Here is a 20,260-nt window from a genome sequence, read left to right as displayed (position 1 = left end):
GAGCACCCCCACATGCCACCTTGATCTGAGCCAGAATCCCTTCTCCCTACTAACTGGCTTCTACTCTCACCTTGCTCAGAGTACACCCCATTGAATATTCACAATCCTACATCTAGACCCATCCTTTCAATCCATACATCAACCCATGCCAACCTCTATCTTCTATCTAGTGTCACACCTTGTGTACAGAGGAAAGGCCAAAGTCCTTAAGCCCACACACCCTGCCCCAGCTGGGCCCTATTCCTCTCACACTCTCTCCCCTCCTCTCCCTCCTGTTTTCATATCCAAGTCATACTGACATCCTTGCTCATTTTCAAGTGAGACAACTCTTCTGTGTTTGCAGGGCTCATCCAGGTGTTTCCTCCATCCAGAGAATTCTTGCCCCAGATTTCTATATGACCAATGTCCTCATCTCTGGGGATAGACACTACCTGCCCCCACCCCCACCCCCACCACTCAGACTCCCTGGATTACTTCTTTCTGTCAAGGAACCAGAATCTGGGCATCTCTGCTGATTCTACTGCCTTTGCTGAGCCCCTGCCAGGCCCTGCAGCAGCAGAATCCCAGCTGAAGCCCCAGATCCACAGGCTCAGCCCATACCCAATCTGCACTGAGTCCCCAATCACATTTGCACTTGACGAAAGGCATCCTAGGTACTCTTAGTCTGGCCTCCCGAGCAGTCAGAAGGATAATACGATGTGTGAACTCCAGGGAGCTAGCTTCTCCTGAGGTAAACCAGCACACTGAAAACTGGCAGTACCTTCTTTCTTTCCAATGTGCAGTCTGTCCTGTGTGAATAACTGCCGAGCAATCCTCCACTGTCTTGTGGCCTGTTATGGAGGGGAGCCCCCTCAGCACTCAACCTCATCACATCATTTTCTCATTTCTTGTCCTTAATTCTCCTTTTTCTTCTTTCTCTCTCCTAGAGTCCCACACCCAAGTTTTCCTGCTTTATTTTTACCTCAGACTTTGCTTTCTAGATGTTTTGGGCTCAGCAGTTGCCTAGAATCTTTGCTCAAATATCCCAAAGAGGCATCTTTTGACCTCCCTGTTCTATACTCAGAAGCCACAGTCTTCCTGCTCCCTTACCTGCTGCGAGTGCTTGTATTAATCAATCTTGCACCTTCAAACCTACTATCTATTGATGTATGTATGTTTATTGTTTGTGTCTGTTTTCTGTTAAAATGGAAGCCAATAAAGGGGGGGGATCCTTAATTTCTTTACTGATGTATTCCAAGTGTCTGCAGCAGTGCCTGGCTTATGATGGGTACTCAATAAAAATTTATTAACAAGTGAATAAATTCATTGTTATGTTAAATGAGAAAACAGACCTGCCAGACCTATGGAATTGACTGATATAGACACCCAGCTGCCTCTAAGGATCAGCTTCTACTCCCAGCTACTGCCTCCCATTTACAGTATGGCCATCAGGATTTATAATAGTTTGCAAAATTCTAAATGTTCCAGTTACTATGGCTACATAGCAATACAGACTTGTATCATAAGACAATCATCACATTGCTCTGGATTCCATATGTTAAGGGTCAGATGGGCACAATGGGGTTGACTCATTGCACATAGACACTCAACTGAAGACTTGGTGTCTGGGGTCACTCAATGGTTAGAGACTATAAATATCTGGAAGCATCTTTAGCCCCACATCTGGTGATTGATATTGGATGTTAACTGGAACCAACTGTAGCAAAACTGCATTTGAACTTCTTATGACCTTTCCATCTGGCCCAATTTGGGCTTCCTCACTATATAACAGGGTTTTGAGAGCAAACATCCTAAAGAAACAGGTTGTAATTTTGTTACAACAAACAGTTGTGTAATTTTTTTAAAGATTTATTTATTTATTTATACATGCACTGCACACAGTCAGAAATGCAGGAGGGTGAGAGGATTCACCAAAGTCAGAGTGGAGAGCAGAGCAGGCAGACTGACGAAGTACACTGCTGAGGGGAGCAGCCGGTGGCAGGAGAGGTCTGCGTGCCATGTGGGACCCTCACCTGTCGTCCGGGGATTGAACTGGCACTGCAGAGGCTGTGGGCAGCCTCACAACCCAGCGCTCAACTGCTGCACCACCGGGGAAGCCCAATAGTTGTGTAATTTTTATGATGCGATCAGAAGTCACATAGAATCCCTCATGTTATAGTTATGTCACAAGGGAGGGAACCGATCTCACCTTGAGACAGTGCAGGGCAGTGTGATGCATGTCAAAGTATAGTGCCAAGGTTGGGGACATGTCACTGTCTATGGGTTCTCACCTATATGCCAATTGCAACACCACTCAGGTTCAGAGTCAACTACAACAGAATTTACTTAGAAAAGAGAGAGAGTTGGGAGAGAAGTTGGGAGGAAGACAGGGACAGAGGCAGTAGCAATGGTTCGAACATCATGAAGTTCTCAAAGGTTGATGATCCGGAAGGTCTCAGCATGGGTGACACCACAGCAGTCAGCAAAAACAATCCAAATCAGTGACAAGAATCCAAAGCCTGGGCTGGGCAGCACTGGACACTGGACCAGAGAATACCAAAGGTAACAACACCAGGGGTTGGCTCCAGACATGTCAGAGGCAGGGACCAGTGTTATATCTTTCAAAGATGCTGGGCAGAAAGCCAATAACAACCAGCTCTGTTAGGGACATCTAACACAGGATGAATGGTGTCATGTAATGTCACAGTCAATGTCAGAAGCAGAGTCAGAGGTCAGGTCTGTGAAGTAGTGGAGTTAGAGGATAGGGTTCAGTGTTACAACTCAACAAAGGTCTTCTGGATCTGACTGTGTCTCCAACTGCCTCTTCAAGCTCCTCGTCAAGGCCCCTGCCAAGTTACACAAATGTCAAGTTGATTGGAGCTTGACTTAAATATTCTCCAGTGTGCCTACCTTTTGAACCCGAGTGGTCCTTTTACTTGACTGACACCCACGGGAGCACCAATCAGATTGGGAAGTTTATGATATTTGTATCACTGCCCCAAAGGGTGGAAACTGCACCATATTTGCATTACTATCAAAGTGGGGAGGGAGGAAACAACACCAGCTGATCTTTATAACTAAATCAAAATGGGATGGCTCCAATTACAGCTGTTTGATTGATGCTGGTCAAGCTCCAATAAAATGTCCTATTCTTAAGTATATTCTGGAACCTGATATAAAAGAGAAAAGCCCAGCCTCTGCCCAGACTGGACATGTATTGAGGTCAGGCCAGGCTCTTGGGCTGGAGGGCTCCAAGAAACTCAGTGGGGCTGGAGGCAAACTGCACCTGATGCCCCTCAATGGGGCTGCATCTAATAATTTGGGGGGCCCTGCTTCAACTTGTCAATGGTAGAATTGTCAAAACCATGTGAGTGTTATAGCCCAGAGGAGGCTAAGAAGTCATGAAGACAATGTGATATGCTGGATAAGATCTTGGAGCAGGAAAAGAACATCAGATAAAAAATTATCACTAATTGACTGAAATAATAGTGTATCACAATTAGTTCATTAGTTGTGACAAATATATCATACTAAAGTAACATGTTAATAAGGAGAAAACTTGGTATATTGGAACTCTGTTCCATCTTTATAATTTTATAACTCTAAAATTTTTCTAATAAAAGCATTTTTTAAAGGAAAAAAGAGCATGTGGAAAAAAGAAATATTGATACTGGAAAGTCTCTGAGGATGTCTGAGCAACAGGAGCCTGTAGCAGCAGTGATGGTCTCACCTTGCTGCTCCACCACAGGCCAGCTCCAGCTCCTTAAAGTCCAGCAACCTCCCTTTTATACATACTTCTAGATCATAGAATGGACTAATCTGGTACAAGTTATGAGCTGATCAGTGCTAAATGGTCCCATCAGTCATAGGATTGAAAAATGGTCCAGGGCCTCCCCAGTGGCACAGCGGGTTGAGCACCACACTGTGAGGCTGTCTGTGGCCTCTGCAGTGCAGATTTGATTCCCGGCCAGCCAGGGAAAAACCCACATGGCGTGGCAGACCTCTCCTGCCTTGCCCACTGCTCCCCTCAGCAGTGTCTTCAGTCAGTCTGCCTGTTCTGCTCCCCACTCTGTCTCTGGTGAATTCTTTCACCCTCCTGCACCTCTGACCTGTCCTGTACTCCAATTCTTGTATAAATAAATAAAAAATATTTAAAAAAAAAGAAAGAAAAATGGTCCAATAGGACTTGAAGGTGGAGGACCTGAAAAAAGATATAAACCAGGGCCAGAGGGAGTTGAGAGATTGTTCAAGACTCCAAAGGAGGAAGAAGAAGATTCCATTCCTGACCTCTGAAGAAAGAAAGAAGAAAAAGGACCAGCAGCCAACCTTCAGAAGAAAGAAGAAAAGAGGAAGCATTCAGTGGCTGACCCCAATGAAGAAAAAGTAAATGAAGACCTCTATCGGACACTGGGCTTCAGGTCATGTCTCTGACAGTGCCTGAAAGGAGCACCAAAGGTCCTGATGTCTCAAAGACATGTTTGTTGTTGTAATAGTTCAACAACACAAAAAGAGCTGTTAACACTTGTTGATATCTCTGACACCATGTCTGGGTGACCAGCAGTGGCCATCACTACTATCCATTGCTATCCAGAACTCCTAGCAGTGGCCATCACTACTATCCACTGCTATCCTGAATGATCACTAGCAGCAACTACTGTGGTCCAGCTCTGTTGACAGGTGACTGGCACTCTGCTTGTTCTAGTGGACACTATCTGGGTGAGATAGCCGCCACTTGTGGCTACAGTAAGGTCTTTGTTTCTCCTGTTTGTAAAATAAACTCCATGGTTGTTGTTCTTGGAACCTGAGGTATCTTGTAATTTTGAGCGTGGGTGAGAACACACTAGCAGGCACTGTCCTGTGAATTGTTATAGCCCCCTAGTGTATAGGTACTGCATTGCTATAGCCCTTGTTTTTGGTTTTTGGCCTTTTAGCCTTTTGAGCTTTTGACTGCTGTCTTGTCTGGGGGTATCAGGCATCAACCCTCCCTGCCTTTATTCAGTATCTTTGCAACCCTTTTAGAAAACATAATCTGCCACAACAAATAGGAACTGATAATTTTGAAGGGCAGGAGCATGTATATTTAGTGATAAGAAAGAATCCATGAAAAAGTCTCTAAATGAAGTTGATATTTGTCTAAAGGTATGAAGAGAAACAGAGTTATGACTAAATAAAAAGAACAGATAACTCAACAAGTCTTTATGGTTTGACTTCAAGATGCACTGTGGTCATATTCTGAGCCACTTCATCACTCTATGTACCATCCACATACAGATGTTTCCATGTTCAGTTGAATACCATTTTACTTAATTACTTGGTCAACAGTTATGTAACTGTCTTGTGAGGACAAGGAAGTGAAACATGCTAAATTTTAAAGATGATGAATATACAGTGATTGTTCTGAGAATATTTTTAATGTCATTTTTACAATTAAACTTAAAATTTCCATTGAAGGAGGAGTGTGGTAGATTCAAGATACACGGGTATCTCTAACTGCTCTTCCCAACCAGAGATAGGTTATCACCTCCCCTTTTGACATGGCTGGCCTTTGTGACTCATTTGACCTTTAGAAAACAGCAGAAGAAGCTTTCTGGATTTAAGGCTATGCAGCCTTTTCTTAGAAGCCATCCTCCAAGCTGTGAGGAGTCAAGCCACAAGGAAAGGCTGCAGAGGGTACCTGGGTGAACAATCCAGCTTAAGATCCCAGATGAGTGCCAGCACCACCTCTGATCCACTTAGATTTCCAGTCAGTCCAGCTTTCAGCTAACAGCAGCCTAGCCACCATCTCACTATAACCATTAATGCATGAGGGACCCACAAGCAAGAACCACCCAGCTGAGCCCACTAAACTCACAAATCTCTGGAATAAGAGAAATAAATTAAACCACCATGTGTTGGAGTAGGTGTGCAGCAATGTTTAGCCCATACAAAGGGTTGTGGGTATTAAAATTTAAAGATTTAAGACAATTAAAAATGACTAAACCATGTATAAGAAATGTGAACTAATATAGAAATATTAATGAGTAGTTTGCAGATAAAAGAAAAATGAAGAAAAAAATATGTGAGTTTGGAAGAAAAATATAGGTATTGTTAGGACTAATCAGAAAAGCAGGAAGTGAGTCATCAACAAGTTGTCTTCCATGTGAGGAAGTATGCAAAACAGATAAGCCATAAACCATGAGCGCTTTGGAGCAAGGAACTTAGATGAAAGTTATTTTTATTTACATCTTACATTTATTTAGCCAATGAACTACTTGTTAGTTATTTTAGGTAAGAAGATAAAATCTGTGAACCTACCACTTAATATGATAACCAGAACCTTAATAATATATTAATTCTATCATCTATCACATCTATCACATCTATCTAGTTACTTCCCTATCCCATGTTTGAAATAAGATAATCTCCTTATCTCTTCTTTTTCAACTGAGTCTGCTTAGATACACTGAAAGCTACATTTAGTTTCAGACAAATTCATGCTGTTTCCTAGTTAATTGATTACTAGGCAGATATAACACAGATAGGAAAGGATAATAAATAAGAAAGCAAAGATGCATTAATACCATGAATAATTACCAGCATGCTTATGTTACAGTGGATACAACCAGCATCTAATTGAGCCTCTCACTGCAAAACATAGCATAGGAAGGGATAAGAGCAGCCCCTGGGCCTGAGTTTAAAATTAAGATCTAGAGTCATTTTTCAGCATCTTTGTTGTGTTAGCATTTGTATTCCTGGGGGATGTAAGCATGAAGAATATACAGCTCATGCCTTCAAGACACTGACAGTAGGGAAAATATTATGAAAGTGAACAATAGAAGCATGTTAACTTACAAATAGAATGATGAAGCCAGGACATAAAAGTCTTCCTAAGGCTGTTGCCATTTTATTAGGACTTTGAAGGAAGAATAGGGTGTTTAGAGAGACAAAAGGTGAAAGGGGAGTGGTAGATGGAGCTAGGCAGAAGAGAATAGCAGGAATGCAGGGTTATATACAGTCATAGAGACCACAGCAAGGTCAGGTCTAGGGGACCATCAACAGCACACAGCAAACTAAGTGACCAGGAAAGGGGGAAAAAGATTTCCTTACTTTTTTCTGGTAAAACTACACTGGTCATACAGTAGCCACCAGTGATTACTGGGCTCTTGACCTGTGTAGAGTCCACAGATAGAAGTCTACAAATGTAAAATGCACATTGGATTTAAAAGTCTTAATATGGCAAAAGTATGCACAAGTTTGTTAAGATTTCTATACTGGTTAGATGTTGAAATAATATTTTGAATTATCTGTGCTAAATAAAATGTATTATTAAAATTAATTTCACCTTTTGTTTTTTGCTTCCTTCAATGAAACCACCAGAAAATTTAAAGTTACATGTATAGCTTGCATTGTATTCTATTGAAGCACTGCTGTGATACATTGGCCTTACATAATGTCCTTCACCTCATTCTCCAAGATTGATTTGAAAACTGAGCATATAAGTTTTATCTTTAAAGTGTGGAACTTTATGGTCTTTAAAGAACATCAGGTCGTCAATCTACTGAGGGAAGCAGAAGAGGTTAGATCGAGCAAGACATAGTTGACTTGACATTTGTCTTATAATTTGTTTTGCAGAAATCAAAAGGATAACTTATTTTTTAAAATATTCATGTATTGTGTTTGAAACAAAAGTTTCTTTTTTCTGAATCCTTATTAGTAACTTATTAGTAACTTATTAGTAATCTCTATTAGTAAATATTTGACTCCAATAATTAAGCAATTCCATGAGAAGACTGAACATAATCCAGTCTAACTGGTGAGTTGGCCTTATGCTTCCTTTGTGAGTGTGCAAAGTGCATAATGACTCCAGCCACACTGCTCAAATATCTGTTGTTTAGTCTGCAATGTTTTTTGAGCAGATTTACAACTAAAGTACTTAGGATCAGTGGGAGGTTCCGTGGTACATGACATTTCATTCTGAGAACCTCGGATGCCTTCCTAACACACATCTGGATAATTGTAGGAACTTGTGTCCAAGGCTGCATTCCCAGTGCTAAAGTGGGGCTTGGGGCCCCAATCTCTCCACACAACAGTACTTCTTAATCAGAAATAACCCCAATGTAAAAACCACAGTTCCTGTACCTACAATGGTATCATAACATTTCTCAGGGCCAGTAATCTCCAGAGATCAAACTGTAGACACAACTTAGTTCAGGGAGAGAGGGTGTGGGGTAGGAACGAGGGGCTCTGAAAGACCCTTACTTGGAGTAAATCTGTTGAACACTGACCATCATTCTGTTTTACTGCCAGAAATTAACTGGTATTTACAATATTTGTGGTATTCTTGGTTTCCTTTATCTGCTGATGATATTGGTGTGTCCTCAAATCACACACTCAATTTGTAATGCATAGACAGAAATGGAAAAGAAAAACATGATATTGATCATAACACAGATTGATTAGTGAGATAGCATTCTGTGTGGCATTAGCTCATTTATTCCTGAAAATATAGTTACTATTATGTCCCACCTTTTAATGGTGTTTAAACAGAGACACAATATGATTGAATAGTTTGACATGGTCCTGAAAATAAAAAAAAAAAAAAAATCATGACTTCTATCAAAATAAATGTAGATTCTTTCCCTTCAAAGTTAGCAAATTCAATCAATATAAAATACTATCTCCCAGAGATTGCACACTTGGTGCAGGTTTGGCCCAAATAGAGAGAAATTAATAGTAGAAAGCCAAAAACACAAAAGTTAACATGTAAATAAAAACCAAGACTAAGAGTTGTTAGAAGGCAACAAAGACCATCCTGCATGGCTACCAGCAGCATATTTTCCCCTCATGGCCTCCAGTGAATGTCTTTTCTCTGCCCTTATGACTGGAATGATCCAGTGAAGTGGAGGATGCATAATTGCAGGAGTGATTTCTCTGAGAAAACAAAGGGATGAGCAGTGACTACATAAATTGTAACTGATTACTTTAGTAGACAAGGCAGGAAAAGCAGTCTAGGTCTCAGGACAGATGGTTTGATCTGGTTGAATTGCATGATGGGAGGAGAGGGGTAACATTGAACATGATTGGCTAAGGCCATGTCCTGACATGACTACTCCTGAGGGATGATCCATGAACTTGGAACAAACCATACAAAGGAGTTAGTCTTAGCTCAGATTCACTGAATCAGAATCTGAGGGCCAACAATATGGTTTCTAGCAGTCTCTTCAGAGGATGCTTCTGCATGCTGAGCTTTGAAACCCATGGCTCTGCTATTTAATTTTTGAGAAGTTTTAGTTCTTTCTCAATGAAACATTCAAATTGTGAACTTGCATGTATTATTGAGAATGAGTCTATAAGTTGACAAATCTCATATAGGTTTGCTCATTTTAACCATTGAGCGGTATATATGCAGGACAAAGCAGAGCAGAACAGAAATTTCAGAAACTGAACCAATGTTGGGGCCACAACCCACCAAAGAAAAGAAAGAAAATTGGAAAATTTCCAAATAATAGGATATGTAAAAATTTACATTTCAATAGGTGTAAAAAGGAAGCTACCAAGGATATTGGAAAAAATTTGAATTGAATGAAATTGAAAACACATTACTATTACAAACCACGAATACTGCTAAAGCAATACATTGAAAGACATTTATTATATTTAAAAAAGAAGAAAAATATCTATACACTAAACTCCCACCTTAAGAAAACAGGAAAAGAACAAATTAAGCCCAAGTAAGTAGTAAATAACAATAATGGGAAAAAATCAAGGGCAGAAATCATTGGAATTTCAAACAAAAAATAGAGAAGATAGCATGAAAAAATCACTAAAAAGTGATCATCTTCTAGTCAAAATGATCAGGAAAATATATACAAAGCACCAATATCTGGAAGGAAATAAGCTCCAAAGACATTAAAATGCTAATAAGGGAATATTATTAATCATATCATAAATTAAATAATTAGATAAATTAGACAAATTCCTTGAAAAACACAAACTACCAAAACTTACTCAAGAAGAAATAGATGACCTGGACACTTCTATCTCCATAAAGGAAATTGAATTTGTTATTAAAATCTTAAGCAAGGAAATCTCTAGGCCCCGTATGACTTTATTGGAAAATTCTGTCAAGTCTTTAAGTAAAACATTATATTAAGTTGACACCAAATTTTCTAGAAAAGGAAAAAGGAGGAAATATTTACCTAATCGTTTTTCAAGGCCAGCATTGCCTCGAATATAAAACCAGATGACAAAAATTCTCAGAAAAGAATAATAGAAAATCCAGTTTGATAAACATAGAAATAGAGCAGTATATCATGAACAAATGAATTTTGTCTTTAAAACACAAAATTGTATCGATATTTGAATATTAAACTATATATATTATTGATCAAGAGATTAAAGCAGGAGTAAGCAAGATGGCCCCCTCCTCCAGATATTCAAAGTTAAATTGCAGTAAAGCAAAGTCAAAATACCCTGAGGGGAAAATGGACAAGCACAGCACACATTAGGTGTGATGGTCTGGTAAAAAGGGACAGGGAAAACTTTAAGTGAACCTTGTGTATAGTGATACTGGGGCAGTACAAGATATGAGAGGGACAGGCAACTTCTGTACTGAGCCCCTACAGTGCTGGCTAGAGTAACATTGAGGTCTCCTGAGACCCAGCACTGTACTGGACAAAGGGGTGTATGAGTTGGCAGCCAGGATGGAGGGCACACTGTTGGGGAGCTCCAGGGGTGGGAATGCAGAGTGAGGATTACACAATTAAGGCTGGGGCTCAAGTCAATATAGAACATTTGGAGCTTAAATCTGCAGGGAATAATGCAGAATACCTGGGTCTCCTTGTAGGCAAGGATTCTACTCAGAGCCTAGACTGAGACACTCAAATCATCTATCAACCATACCCCCCAAAGAAATCAAAGATCTATGTATCAGTAAAGAAAAATAAAAATCCCTGTAATATCCAGATTACATGCCCATCTGTTGGGAAAAAAAATCTGTTTTAAGCTACTGGAACTAATGAGTCAATTTAGCCAAATACGTGTGTGTGTGTGTGTGTGTGTGTGTGTGTGTGTGGATGTATGTATATGTGTATATATATATGATAAGTAATCAAACTTATTTCTTTGATTGACAAACAATTGGAAATTTAAGTTAAAAATACTATTTATAACGGTAGTTAAAAACATAACATATTGGGCCTCCCCTGGTGGTGCAGCAGTTGAGCACAGTGCTGTGAAGCTGTCTGAAGTCTCTACAGTGCCTGTTCCATACTGGCTGGCTGGCGAGGGTCCCACATGGTGCGGCAGACCTCTCCTGTCTTGCCCGCTGCTCCCCTCAGCAATGTATTTGTCAGTCTGCCTATTCTGTTCCCTGCTCTGTCTCTGGTGAATTATCTCACCCTCCTGAGCTTCTGAATGTACCCAGTGCTTGTGTAAATAAATAAATAAATCTTTAAAAAATATATAACATATTTAAGTATAAAGTGAACAAAATATGCACAATACCTATGAATTGAAAACTACAAACCAATTCATGGATTGGTAGTTTCAGTGTTTTTAAGTGGCTAAATTTGTTCAAGTTGATCTGTAAATTCAATACAATCCTAAGAAAATCCCTGTAAGATATTTTTAGATATTGACAAACTGATACTGAAAAATAATCAGAGGCAAAAGGATGAGAACAACCCAAACAATTTTAGAAAGGAAGAAGAAAACTGGGGGAGTCTTGTGTAGGATTTCAAAACTTATTAGAAAGCTACAGCGGGTTTTGACAAAAGAACAGACTAGACACAAAGATCAATGGAACAAAATAGAGTGTCCAGAAATAGACCCATGTTTGTATGGACAAGTGATTGTTGACATGGCTGCAAAGACAATTCACTGAGGAAAGATAATCTTTCCAACAAAACTTGCTGTAACAATTGAGCATTCAAATGCAAAAATAAATGAAACTTGACTTATACTTTGCACTCCAGAAGTTTACAAAATTAACTCCAAATGAATTAAAGATCAAAATATAAAAACTAAAAATGAAAGCATTTGTAGAAGATATCATACAAAATCTCTGTGTCTTCAAACTTGGCAAAAATTCTTCAATATGACCCCAAAACTGAAATAAATAGAAGGAAAATGATAATTAAATTTTATTAACTTTAAAACTTCTGCTTCATAATTTGAAGTGTCACAGTATGATACCATATCTCTTCTTTGTCAGGATTGCTTGCTTATTGTGGGTCTTTTCTGGTTCCATATACATTTCAGTAATGTTTATTCTATTTCCTTGAAGTATGCTGTTGAAACTTTTTTTAAAATATTTTATTTTATATAATTCTTACATCATTTTTCATCTTTGCACAATGTATGCATTTTCATTATGGTTATATTCCCCTTACAATTGCACCCCCCACCCTTATTTTGACTCTAGTCCTTCCTTTCCTCTCCCCTCCACCCCCATATTGTGCCTCTGGTTTATTGTTGCTTGTTGATTTTGATTTTTACTTTGTATTGAATAGTCTTTTTCCTGGTCTCTTATTTGGGTTTTCTAAATTCCTGCTATGAGTGAGACCATCCAGTATTTTTCTTTATCTTTCTGACTTATTTTGCTAAGCATGATCGCTTCTAGCTTCATCCATGTTGCTGCAAACTGCATGTGTTTATCTTTTTTGATTGCTGAGTAATATTAATCCAGTCAAAAAGTGGGCAGAAGAGCTAAAAAGAAACTTCTCTGAAGAAGAAATGCAAATGGCCAACAGGCATATGAAAAAATGTTCAACATCACTTGTAGTCAGGGAAATGCAAATCAAAAGTACAATGAGATACCAAATTAACCAGAGACAATGGCACATATTAAAAAAACTAGCAACAACAAATGTTGGTGAGGTTGTAGAGAAAAAGGAACTCTCCTGCACTGCTGGTGGGAGTGCAAACTGGTCAAACCACTATGGAGAGCTGTGCGGAGAGTTCTTGACCTACTAAACATAGAGCTTCCATATGATCCAGCAATTCCACTCCTAGGTATTTACCCAAGTGACACATAAACAGTAATTCCAAAAGGCATCTGCACCCCTATGTTTATAGCAGCACTACTTACAATAGCTAAGCTATGGAAACAACCCAAATGCCCAAAAATAGATGACTGGATCAAGAAGCTGTTGAAACTTTGATAGGAGTTATACTGAATCTGTATATTGCTATTGTTAAGATCACCATATCAACAACGTTAATTTTTCCAAAGGAAATACCTTTTTACTCCTTTCTGCTTTCTTCTATTTCTTTTAACAGTGTCTTATATTTTTCACCTCCTTTGTTTACACCTACAAATTTAATTAATTTTAATGTGACTATTAATTGAATTGTGTTTTTGATTTCTTTCTCATCTAGCTTGTTATTTGTACATAGGAACTCAATTGATATTTGTATATTGCTTTTGTAACCTACTGCTTTGCTGAACTAATTTATGGTTTTAGTTTGTTTTAAGGAGTCTTTTATTCGTATGTGTATAGGAATGTCATCAGCAAATAATGATAATTCTTGCTTCCCAATTTGGGCTCCTTTTATGTATGTCCTGACCTTGCATAATTGTTTTAACTAGGACTTCCAATACTGTGTTGAATAGTAATTCTGAGAGTGGACATCCTTGTTTTGTACCTGATGATAGTAGAAAAGCATTCAGATTTTCACCATTGAGAATGTTGTTAGTTATGTGCTTGTCACCTTTGGCCTTTATTATGTTGAGGTATGTTATACCTGTCTGCATTTTTGTGTATTTTTTCTCATAAAAGGATATTGAATCTTGTCAAGTACTTTTTTTAGCATCTACTGACATGATCATATCATTTTTATGACGTTGATGTGATCATATCATTTTTATAATGTTCCTTTTATTGATGTGATGAATTACATTGATTGATTTTCAGATGTTAACCATCCCTGTGTTCCTGGTGTATATCCCACTTGGTCATGGTGTATGAGTCTTTTAATGCATTGTTGAATTTAGTTTGCTAAGATTTTTTTTAAAGATTTATTTATTTATTCAAGAACCCGGGTACAGGCCAGATGTGTGGGAGGGTGAAAGGATTCACTAGTGACAGAGTGGGGAACAGACCAGGCAGACTGGTGAAATATACTGTTGAAGGGAGCAGCGGGCAAGACAGGAGAGGTCTGCTTCACCATGTGGGACCCTCGCCGGCTGGCTGGGATCAAACTGGCGCTGAAGAGGCTGCAGACAGATTCACAGCGCTGTGCTCAACTGCCTGCGCCACCAGGGGAGGCCCTGCTAAGATTTTTTAAAAAGATTTATTTATTTATAAGTACAAGAGCTGGAGTGCAGGCCAGAGGTGTGGGGGTAGAGAGGATTCACCAGATACAGGCAGACTGACTGAAATACACTGCTGAAGGGAGCAGCGGGGGTGTCAGGAGAGGTCTGCTGTGTTATGTGGGTGGCTCCCTGGCCAGGGATTGAACTCGTGCTGCAGCAGTTGTGGACAGCTTCATATGTTGCATCTTAACCCCTTGTGCCACCAGGGAAGCCCTAGTTTGCTAAGATTTTGATGAGGAATTTGGCACCTATGTTCATCAAGGGAATTGGTATGTAGTTTTTTTTTTTTCTTTTTTTGTGATTTCCTTGTCTGGTTTTAGCATCATGGTAATGTTGGCCTCAAAGCTATAGTAATCAAAACAGTATTGTACTATAACAAAAACAGACACATAGATCAATGGAATAGAACTAAAAGCTCAGAAATAACCCATATTTATATGGACAATTAATCTGTGGCAAAGGAATCAAGATATACATCATAGAAAGGAAAATTTCTTCAATAAATGGTGCTAGGAAAATTAGACAGTCACATTAAAAAATGAAACTACACTACTAGCTCATATCATACAGACAAACTAACTCAAATTGGATAAAATGCTTGGATGTAAGAGCCTGAAATCATAAAATACATAGAAAAGGGCAGGCAAAACACTCCACAACATAGGCTTCAGGGATGTTTTTGTGGACTTGTCTCTAATAGCAAGAAACAAAAAAGAATATAAGAAACAAAAAAGAATGTAACAAACAAAAACAAAAAAGAATGTAACAAAAAAAAGCAAACAAAAAAGAATATAACAAACAAAAACAAACAAAAAAGAATATAAACAATTGGGACTACATCACAATAAAAATCTTCTGCACAGCAAGAGAAACTATCAGTGAAATGAAGACACTCTACTGAATGGAAGAAAGTATTTGCACACTATACATCCAATAAGGAGCTGATATCCACTATCCACAAAGAACTCATACAACTCAACAAAAAGAAAGCAAATAAGCCAGTCAAAAAAACAGGCAGAAGGACTAAACAGGTGTTTTTCCATAGCAAACATGTAAATGGCCAAGAAACAAATGAAAAAATGCTCATCGTCACTTATCATGAGGGAAATGCAAATCAAAACCACAATCAAACGCCACCTCACATCTCTGAGAATGTCCCATTTAAAAAAAAAAAAAGAAAGAAAAAACAGAAACAAGCATCAGCAAGGTTGTGGAGAAAAATGAACCCTCACCTCATACATTATTGGAAATGTAAACTGGCCCAACACTTATGGAAAAGAGTATGGAGATTTCTAAAATATTAAAAATAGATTGACCTTATTATTCAACAATTCCACTTCTAGCTATATACCAAAAGAATGCAAAAATTTTGGTTCAAAGGTATATCTGCATTCCTATGATTATTGCAGTATATTTTACAATAACCAAGCTATAGAAACAAGCTAAGTGCTCAAAGAAAAGTGGCTTAGGAAGATGTGGTATACATATACAATGGAATACCCAGCAATAAAAAAAGATAAACTCTTGTCATTTACTACATGAATGGAACTGGAGGGAATTATCCTAAGCAAATTAAGTCAGAAAGAGAAGGGCAAATATCAGATGATGACAGTGATATGAGGAATGTAGGGAAAAAATAACACAAAGTGTCAGATAAAATCAAACCAATGACAAAGCCTAGAAATCTTACTGTAGAATTGAGACTGCCAAAGGGGAGAAGGAGGAAGAGAGGAAAATGATGAGAAGACACAATGGGATTTATTGGAGTAATGTTGGTCTCTTGGTGATGGGTGTGGTGTGTTAACATACACCTGAAGTGAGTGAATCTATTGATATATTTCTAAATCACATGCAATGTTTTAAACCAATATTACCTTTAGAAAATTGGAAAATATTAAAGCTTCTACTTTATAAAAATGAATTAAGAAACTGAAAGACAAGCTACAACTGAGAAGAAATATCTTCAAAACAAATATTTGAGAAAGGAACTGTTGCTTTTCCAGAATATTTCAAGAACTCAGAATTCAAAGAGAAAAGAAAAAGAAAGGAAAAGAGAAATGCGTTCATTTCAGCAGCACATACACTAAAAATTGGAACAAAAGAGAGATTACCATGGCTCTGTGGATGGATGACATGCAAATTCATGAAGTATTCCATGTTTTTATTGGATGAAAGTTGTCTACAGATACAAACTTACAGCTAAAAGTTAAATAAGTACAAGGCATATAATGTATCACATGATGATTATAGCAAACACTGCTGCACTGTAAATTTAAAAGTTGTTAAGAGTGTAGATTCTAAAAATTCTCATCACAAGCTAAAAAATACTTTTTCTTGTATCTAAATGAGATGACAGTTGAAACCAACTATATTGTGGTGATCAATTCACAATATATGTAAGTCAAGTCATCATGCTCTGTAGCTTAAACTTTTACAGTTCTATATGTAAATTATGTTTCATTAAAAGGGTAGAAAAGATGAAAAGAAAAAATCCAATTAGAAAATAACAAACTAAATAGACGCTTCATCATAGAAGATATACATTTGGTCAGAACAAAAGCACATGAAAAGATGTTTGATATCATTAATAATTAGTAAATGCAAGTCAAAATTATAATGACCACTACAATCTGATTAGAATGGCAAAATATCAAAACCAAATAAATGAACAAAACCCTTTAACAGAGTTACTGGAATCCTAGATGCATTGCTTTTGGAAATTCAAAACGTTATAATCACTTTGTGAACTCATATAGTTCAACACACATGTCCCATACCATCTCTGAAAACTTCTTTGCATTGTTCACCCAAAATAATTAAAAACATGTGTTCAAATAGAACCTGTGCATAAGTGATGGTAGTTGCTTTAATCATAGTTGCCAAAAAATTGGAAACAATTTGTGGGTCTTTCAACTGGTGAATTTATTTACTTTACACGGCACACCACTCAGCAATAAAAATGAATGAACTTCTGATTGATGTCAACATGTATGAATCCCAAATTTATTATTCTAAGTGGAAAAAAAAGGTCTCAAAACATTACACTCATAATTCCATTTATATGACATACAGTATAATATATAAGTATTACATAGAAAAACTGTATAGGGAAAGTAATAGTAGTTACCAGGGGTTAGGGTTTAGGGACAGGATAGCTATAAATGTACCAGGATATTTTACCAAGTGAAGAGACAGTTCTGTATTAAATTGAGGTGGGTGATATAAAATTGCACATGTTTTCCAATTATTTTGATAAAATGAGTTTTGCTGCATAAAAATTATAGCTTAATTTTTAAAGAGTAAAAGAATGAAAAGTGAATTAAATAAGATAATTTAATAAATAAAACCATGCATATGACAAAAATAGAGAAGTAGGCATCCCCTGCTCAAGGTTGGAAGAATTAACATTATCAAAATGGCCACCCCACCAAAAGTAATTTACAGATTCAATGCTATTCCAATAAAAATCTCAATGACATTCTTCAAAGAAATAAAACAAATATTGATAAAATTCATGTGGAGCCACAAAATCCACTAATAGCCACAGCTCTGCTGACCAAAACAAAGGAGAATGGAGGTATCACATTCCCAGACTTCAAGCTGTATGATGAAGCTATAATAATTAAAACAGTATGGTACTGAAACAAAACCAGACACACAGACCAATGGAACTGAATAGAAAGCCCAGAAATAAAACAATGCATATATGGACAATTAATCTTTGACAAAGTACAAAGAATATGCAATGGAAAAATGACAGTTTGTTCAATAAATGGTGCTGGGAAAACTGGACCACCATATGTGAAAGAAACTAGACCACTACCTCACACCATCAACTCAAAATGGATAAAAGAACTGAAAATAAGACCTGAAAACATAAAATATATAGAAGAAAACATAGATAAAGCATTACAAGACATATATCTCAGTAATATCTTTAAACACTCATCACCCAAAGCAAAGAAAGTGAAGGAAAGTTAAACAACTGGGATTACATCAACTGAAAAAAAGTGTCTGTGCAGCAAAAGATAAAGCTAATGCCACTCGCAGCAACATGGATGGAGCCAGAAGGGATTATGCTCAGTGAAATATGTCAGAAGGAAAAAGAAAAATATCAGATGGTTTTACTTATAGTAGGAATATAAGGGAAACCAAATAAGGGATCAGGGAAAAAAATAGTAACAATGAAAAAGCACAACAAAACAAAACAAAAATAAGCAGACAACTATAAATCAGAGACATTCTACAGGGAGGGGGAGGGAGAAGGATCAAAATGAGGGGGAAGAGCACAAGGGACCACGGTAATGGAGCACAGGTAAATTGGTTGTGGGAATTCTATGGGGGCTACACCTAAGAAAAGAAAGAAAACAATGTAAAAAAATGAGCAATGACGTAAAATATATATGCATAGATAATTTTTTAAAAAGCAATCTGTTTTGAACCCCATACCCTGCTAAAGTCAACCATCTGCTTAATATGAGTGTATGAAATAAACAATGTGGAAATACAGAAAGGTATAAAATACTTGATTCCTATATCAGAGTCCCTACTAATTATTTGTATAAAAACATCACGAAGTGAAAGTTAACTGGAATGTGTCTAGGGATCCTCTAGTCTCCAGTGCAATCTCTCCTGCCCACTGTATATCCTAACAAATGTAGAAAATTAGTTTTGTTTTATTGAACAATAAAGAACCACAATTAATCTAGTCTGGACTAAAAAATGTCTGAGTGCCCTGAAATTCTGACTCAAGAAGAGGTAAAACTTTGGGGTGAAAAAAAATTTAAGATGAGAACACATCACTTGAGATGAGCCAAGAAAATCTTCAAGTTGAAGCCAGAGTGAAATCTTTCCAAAATTGTCATTCCAAGGAGCCAGCCCCAATGTTCACATCAATCAGACCATGTTGCCAATCCCTGTCATTTGGTGATTATCCATCCTGACTGGCAGACACATCACTCACTTGTCAGTTCACAAGGACCAAGAATGGAGCTCAGCCTAGACCCCAGGAGATGAAGGAAGAACAACTGGTTAAATAACAGCCTCATCTGTCCTAGCCCCCAATAGTTCTACATGAATTTGCTGTTACCTCAAGTAACAAAGAGTTGCTTCCTTTGGCTCTTACCCCACTTTCTCAGTCAGAAGAGACAACACAGAAGAGATGGATGGTCCATTCATAATGAAAATCTATTCAGGGCAGGTCACATTTTTGTGGACATTGGACGTTCTTGCCATTCTCAGAAATTATACTCCCTGGAAACTCCCTGGTGGCACAAGGGTTAAGCACCACACTGTGAAGCAATCCACAGCCTCTGCAGCACAAGTTCAATCCCCAGCCAGCCAGGGAGCAACCATATGGTACAGCAGACCTCTCCTGTCTCGCCTGCTGCTCCCCTCAGCAGTGTATTTCACTCAATCTGGCTGTTCTGTTCCCCACTCTGTCTGGCTGTTCCTGTCACCCACCGCATCTCTGGCCTGAACCCCAGTTCTTGTATGCATAAATAAATAAATCTTTTTTTAAAAAAAGAAAGAAGTTATACTCCCCTTCTTCAAGGTAAGAGATAAAACAGAGCTGACATTCAACTTCCTCATAAAGGAAAAGACCAGTAAAAATCAAAATAAAATCAAAAACCCCAATGCAACAGCAACCATAACAGCAAAACTATTCCCCAGTCCTGTGGAAATATCCTATTACTGTGATTTTCTATTTATGTAATCTATCTATGTGACTGTATTCATTTTTCTATTGGGTGGGATCAGTTTTAGGAGTTGAACTGGCAAGCTCTGCTACTATTTGTCATGAGGAGACCAGAGAGAAAAGGGCTTATCACACATCCAGTTGAAGAACAAACATCCCATAATGGGAGCCTTTCACTTTACTTGATGCCTGTGCTATGAACAGGAAACAGGAGAGACTTTTTTGCCCCCTGGAGATTATGCCAGTAGTTTCCACACTTGCCTGAAATTCATCCTCTCCTCAAAACT

The 20,260-nt window shown here is 38.0% G+C and overlaps 1 long non-coding RNA gene and 1 other non-coding gene across 2 annotated transcripts in view; both read left to right on the top strand.

The window, feature by feature from the left end:
* The first annotated feature begins 2,184 nt into the window (after positions 1-2,184).
* Positions 2,185-20,260, top strand: part of LOC129146532 (uncharacterized) — a 33,143-nt gene continuing 15,067 nt past the window's right edge. Inside the window, exon 1 of the long non-coding RNA XR_008553397.1 lies at positions 2,185-2,541. This is a non-coding gene — a long non-coding RNA (uncharacterized LOC129146532). The remainder of the gene's footprint in view (positions 2,542-20,260) is intronic.
* On the top strand, positions 16,335-16,438 carry LOC119237737 (U6 spliceosomal RNA). The gene has a single exon (XR_005123384.1). It is a non-coding gene; the product is annotated as a U6 spliceosomal RNA (small nuclear RNA).

This window comes from Talpa occidentalis, unplaced genomic scaffold (assembly GCF_014898055.3).
Source record: "Talpa occidentalis isolate TD23 unplaced genomic scaffold, MPIMG_talOcc4v2.1 talOcc4.10, whole genome shotgun sequence".
NCBI lineage: Eukaryota > Metazoa > Chordata > Mammalia > Eulipotyphla > Talpidae > Talpa > Talpa occidentalis.
Note: the sequence above shows the minus strand (reverse complement) of the source record. Positions and strands in the feature narration are given on the sequence as shown.